The sequence below is a fragment of the Ceratosolen solmsi genome, unplaced genomic scaffold (assembly GCF_000503995.2).
Source record: "Ceratosolen solmsi marchali unplaced genomic scaffold, CerSol_1.0 scaffold80, whole genome shotgun sequence".
Taxonomy (NCBI): Eukaryota; Metazoa; Arthropoda; class Insecta; order Hymenoptera; family Agaonidae; genus Ceratosolen; species Ceratosolen solmsi.
In genome coordinates, this window is record NW_011948459.1 from 3,146 (window position 1) to 10,267 (window position 7,122).

The following is a 7,122-nucleotide window of genomic DNA, read 5'->3' on the forward strand; positions in this document are numbered from 1 at the left end:
ACTTAATGTGGGCGCGTAGTTGGGATAAAATTAGTCTAGTGAAATCAAGAGATGTTTAATAATCAGTGGCTATACTCTCATAGGAGATTCATCGATTCTACAACCGTAATTAATTATAGCTGTTGTACTGACCCACCCGGTGACATCGGCATATGTAGCGGAGAATATTTTCAATCATTTGTCGCAGCTGAAGATCGTGCGCATGATGAGAGATGGAATAAGAAATAAGAATAGAAAAAAGAAACAAAAAAAGGAAATAGCAATAAAGGCAGGATAAGAGGAGTGTCAGAAAGTGAGATAAAAAGAGAAACAGACTGCGCTGGTGATAGTTTTCTCAATAAAAGGAAAAGGGATGGAGTGAACTTAATTGATAAGTTACGGCCATCCGAATGGGTTTGAATAATAAATTTGAAATACGAATTACAACATACCTGGAATAATTTATTTGCGTGCAAGATAATACATTGTAAAAGCGATTATAAATTCATATTATATCACATCATACATTCTCATATATTGTACACGATATAGTGATTATTAGATTATTTTATTTGAGTTTGAACATTTGCATATGTTTAGTACATATACTTATATAGTTTACTATATTTTTATCAAATTACAAATTTTACATAAGGATTTGGAATAAATGAAAATTTAAAATTACAATTATAATTATTATTAAAATACAATTTTTTCGAAATTCAAGTGAAATGAAAATAAATATAGTGTAAAAAATAAATATAATTTTAAATATTATGAGATAAATAAGATAACTAAAATATAACATTCTTTAAATATTTCTCTCTGGTATCAACATAATATTTAAAAAATAAATATATTTTATATTTATGTAATATTGGAGTATATAAATATGTACTGTGTTATCTATATAAAATATATTTAACACATCTATATAATATTAAACAAATTTCATGATTAATATACAGTAACAAATTTTGTAACATTAGTATAAAACATGAACTTAAAGTATTATACAAAAAATATATCTTTCTAGTTTGCTAATATAATAACAATTTAAAAGTATAGTGTTTTTATATTAGACTTCAAGCAGTATTATTAATTATTAAAATTGTAAATACATTTTTTTTAAATCAATTATTAGAAAGTGATAATATTAAAAACTTTAAGCAGTCTTTATAAAACTTTGCATATTTATTTTTTATAAAATAAGTTAAGATTAATTTTTTTAAGTTATGATTTAATAACAACACATGTTTCCCACATCATCTACAACAAATAACTTAATTTACCTTAATTTTGTAAAATTAACATAAGATCACACATTTAATCTAAGATTATAAAGTCTAATGACTACGATTAAAATCAATTTATATGAAAACGAATCTCTAATTTTTTTAGTTCTAACCGCCAGCTCATGTAAATTATTATTGATTACTAATTTAGCTTTATAAAGCACTGGTTCTTGACATTCGTTATCTGTATTAATAGTATCTGTATTAACAGTAATAATTTAATTATATGATTTTAAAAATAAAAATTATATAAAACAAATTTTATCTATAAATTATAAATAAATATTTTTTAGAAAGTATAAACAAATATTTTTAATAATTTATAAATAAATATTTTTTATATATTATAGCTAACTATTTTTCATAAATTAAATGTTATCAAAAAATCCGTTTGTTTCAAATCAAAAAATAAATTGATTGTACTAACAAATTATAATAAACTAATCTGAATATATATTTTAAAAAATTTTTATCGTTACATCATTTTTTAATTACATTATATTTATTTCAAATCATAAAGTTAACTTTATTTAATAAAATTAAATAAAACATTTTTTAAAATAATTTTAAATTGATATCTGACATTTGATGTTGAATTTTTAAAATAAATAAAATATAATTTATTATATAATAAAATTATTTGATAGTTTATATTTCATTTTTTTTAAATAAATTTTAAAAACAAATATTGTCCAAAGATAACATTATTTTAGAAAATATTTATTTTGTAAAAATAAAAAATATTGACTAAGACAAAAAAATCGTACAATCGAGTCAGAGTTTTTGTTATTTAAATAACTATAAGATGTTTTAAGTATATTCGTGGAATAATATTGATATGATATATAGTATTAGTTTTAAAAGTGTAGTTTTTAAAAAAATATATTGAAACTTCATTTGTATGTAACATATATATGTCTCAATTTAGATGTTATTTTCATTATTAAGGAGACAATAAATAATGAATAATAATCAATTATATTTAATAATAATACGTACATTCAGAACTATGAAATAATAATTTGTTATTGATGACGCAAGTATTTTTGAGTCTGTCGTTTATTGGGGGTAACTGAAATAAATTTTTAAGGAAATAATTAATATTAATAACATTATTATATAATAACATGATATAATAATTAATAACAAAACATTTTTTACAACATTATATCACTTGTGATAATAAGGATCACATTGTATCAAATTAATATCCACTGAGACTATGAAAAATCGGAATTTTTAACATTAATCAAATAAAGATAAATGTCTTTGTCTATACTTTTCTTATACACAATAACATATTATATATTATGTACTGTATATATATTATATTTATATATTTATATAATATATATTATATATTATATAAACACATCTTATACACAACATTAATTTAAATGCATTTTTATCTTTAAAAATATATTTAATTATAAATTAGAATAAAAGAAATCTTGATATTATAATTCAAAAGTTGTGCGTTATTGTTCAATATTCAATTGATTAATTTTCAATAATCTATGGGTTATTGAACCTATTGCATATTGAAAAAGATAGTTTTTTTAATAATGTAATTTATATTTAAAGTCATAATGTTAAAGGAATTATTCAATACTATATACATTTAATGTTTTAAAAATAAAATTTGATCTACAACGAAAAGTCATTGCTTTTATATTTATTTGACAGAAGTCACCTTTCTTCATATTATACTATTTTAATTGTATATTTTATTTTTACTGCACTTAGGAAAAAATATATAATTTGTAAAATACGTTTACAATAAATATTAAAACATATTGATTATTTAAGTCAATAATTTGATAAATTTCTTGTTCAAATTTTAAAACATTAGAACATTCATTTCTTAAATGAATCGTAAGCTATATATATATATATATATTGTTAACGCCCAACAACAAGCCCAAGCATTGCTGCCAGCGTTGCAAGCTGCCACACTAATATTTAAAAGCAGCTCGCCAGGAACCGGGGCTCACTGTACTTTTATCAATCGTTCACATCTGTTATCGCTCATCAGCATAACAACATACCAGTCAATGAGTTATAATATACGCACATAATTCTGTCAAACTCTGCAATAATAATCTAATAAGCCAACAGTGAAGCCATAAGATTTTAAAACCATTTAAGTGCGCCATATCTATCACAAACATCACAAGCACTCACGAGTGCTAAGTGTAATTCAAAGGTGAATATTAAACTAGAAGCGCGACTTCTACACACTCATCACAGAATTAGGTAAAATTTGAATTTTTGTGGATTTAATTAAAGGAAAACCATATATTGAAAGCGCAAGAGCACCAGCCTCGCACACCTCTGCTAAGAGATTAGATCGCCAAGGTCTCGCGAATGGCCAGAAGTGTAATATACGTTACGGCTATAAGGGACAGAGATTAGACTGTGAAGGTCCCGCGAACGGTCACAAGTGTAATATATGTCACGGTTATAAGGGCAGATATTAGAACAAGAAAGTCCCGCGAACAGCCACAAGTGTAATATCAGTTTCGGCTATACGAGCAGATTTTAGAACAAGGAGGACCCGGAACGGCCACAGGTGTAATATATATCACGGCTATACGGGATGGAGATTAGATCGCGAAGGTCTCGCGAACGGCCATAAGTGTCTATATAAATAATATACATCACGGCTATAAGGACAGATATTTAAACGTTACCAACACGTGGTACTACTCAAAGAAGTACCAGAGATTTACTCCTCCTACTGCTCCAGGTGGTTAATACCATCGCCACGTGAAAAATACCGAAAGGATCTCATCGAATTCCAGCACCATCTTAGAATCATATTCATTGGGTAGTCTGTAAATAAGGAGAAAAACCAAGATACGCTATGTGTTAATATTGAATAAATGCGCCTTCATCTTCCACTTGCCAGCAATCCTCCCACCGAACATTACTGGGAGGTTTTTTAGTCTGACCCCAGACATTTACATTTAAATCGCTCATAATTATTTACAAATTTTTATGCTTTAATTAAAAATAATTAATATATATTATAATATAACTATAATAGCATATATATAATGTAGTATATGCGATATTATTAGTGGTTAATTATATTAATTATATATGCTTAATTAGCAATAGCTTCAATTCTTTAAAAGGCTCAATATTTAAAATGAATTTTGACCGTTTCTCAAGTATGAAAGATTTCCATTTTTATTCTCGATCTATGTTTAATTTTTTCTGAATATTATCTTTATTATTCTAAAACTTTTTCTTCTCCCTTCTCCCACTTCCTCACTCTCCCTTTCTCTCTATCTATATTTGCATAGATAGTGGATTCTTTGTAAATGGAATTACACTAATTATAATGTATTTATTTCTTCTTCGAGACATGTGCCGAAAGTCATATTGTTAGAAAGTTACCGCCAATGTTACGCACATTTATTCGCTCTTGTGCACATCTCAACGAGTTGAACATCATCCTGGGCAAAACAAAGTTTAGCGACGAACGTATCTAAACTTTCATTCAAAAACTTTTGACTGGCTTGTAGTCGCGCAAGAAAAAAATATGAAAAATAAAAAAGTAGAATATAAGAAATCCATAGAGAAAATGCATTTTATGTAGACAATTTCGTGCAAGTCACATATAGGAAACAGTAGCTATTCTGTTTTTATATAGTTCATTGTATTTTGTCTGATAATATATAGAATCGAAAAATATTTAAGAATAAAAGAGTTGCACATTTAATAATAGTTTATAAAGTTTTCTAAAAATATTTACAATGTAAAAATTAATAAAATAATAACCAAAACAAATCTTCACTTATTCGTATTACTCTGAAATTTATTTCATGAGCATATCCGAATATTATATATTCTATAAAACTAAGAAAGTTTAATATTCTTAAAATTATACTAAATATTTTATTAAAATTCATGGGAAAACAATTTTTGTATTGTCTATTATATATGTAGATATATATATAATACTCATATTGTTTAATAATAAAAGAGAAATAAATATTTGAAATAAAATAAATTTAAAGAAAAATAATTACATTTATAATATGTATTGAGAAATTTACTTTTGCACATTATAAATGAATTATCTATAAAATCAAATTATTTTGAATGCAACCATTAAATTTTTACCAATTATTTATGAATATATGAATCTTCTAAAAATATTACTTTATTATACAATTCACTAATTTTAATTTTTTTATATAAATAATCTAAATACTTTAAATTTGTTTAAACTTATATTTAAATAATTCTAGTATATAAAAGAACTTCTAACATGATTTAATAATTTTACGGTAATGTTAATTCGTTTAAAGTACAAAAGATTGTTAAAAACATTTTGAACTTCAATAAAAGTGCAGTTATAGTGAATTTTTATAACTAAAATAAATTTAAGATTTTGCATAATCAGTATCTGAAAAATAGAATTTCAAATGTAAGTAAACTGTTTATATTAAACTGTTGGCAACAATTCAAATTATAAAATTGCTTAAATTTATTGTAAGAAGCAGATACTTTAAAATGTCATAAAATTATAATACTATAATCAAATATTTTTATAGGGTTTGAAATAACTGATTAGATATAATTTTTTTGAAAACATATTGAAAACTAAAAATTAAAAAAAAACAAAAACTTATTACAATAATTAAGATTTTATTATTATTACATATTGGTATTAATTTGAACAAAACATTTAAAATATCATATTAAAAACATACAATTTAAGATATTTTGATAAGAATATTTGATTTTTTTTATATTTTTGTTTCATATAGTTTTATAATTATAAAATAATCGACTAAAATAGCAAAATATATAATGTATAAATCGAACAAATAATAAAGTGAATTTTTCAAAACTATATATATAAAAATGAGGTAAATATGTAAGATTATAATTATATTTTGAAAATAATAAATAATAGTACATAATAATAGTAATTAGTTCATAATAACTTTATATATGGTTATATTATATTATATTCTAAATTTATATTCAAACTACTTTTAAAAAATAATGTAAATGTAAAATAAACAATTATTAAAATGGTTTCAAATTTATATAATTTTTATAATTTTTTATTATCATTATTAAATTGTTAACTGAAAAATATAACCACCAAACTAATACGTTACATTTTTTTCATTGATTCCGTTCATTATTTATTTTACATTATGAACAATTTTTCTCATTCAATAATCAGAAATCTAATTTCTCTATTTGCAAATTTTAACAAGTAATTATGTTAATGAATTTTATAGTTTTTAGTAATTTTTTACCTATATCGACATATTTTTATGAAATTAGATAAATCACTATTCAGGTTGCACAATGCTAGTGAAGTTACTTACAAATATACTAAGGAAATTAATTTAACGAAGTAAATAATTAATAAAACAATCGACATAAGTTCATCAATACACTGAACCAATTATTATTTAAACATTATTTATTTTAATTAAATACTAGATTTTTCATTTAAAAATTAATAATAGTTTACTAATGATAATTAATTATTTATCTCTACGTTTTTAAAAACTACGTAGTTGTCGAAATCAATAAATTATTATAAAAAAATGTCGCTCGTCATTATTTAAAACATTATATTTTTTATGCAATATAGTAATTCTGTAGTTTAAATACGTATAATATAAATAAACAATAACAAACATTGATGAATTATGTATGATATACGAGAACTAAGTATTATATTTGGTTAATTTTCTGCGTGGAAAAATGATTGTATATAATAATTCCAGAATTATTTTACATAATTTTTAATTTTTTAATAATTATCAATTATTATAATTATTATTCATAGAATTACTTAAAATTATAG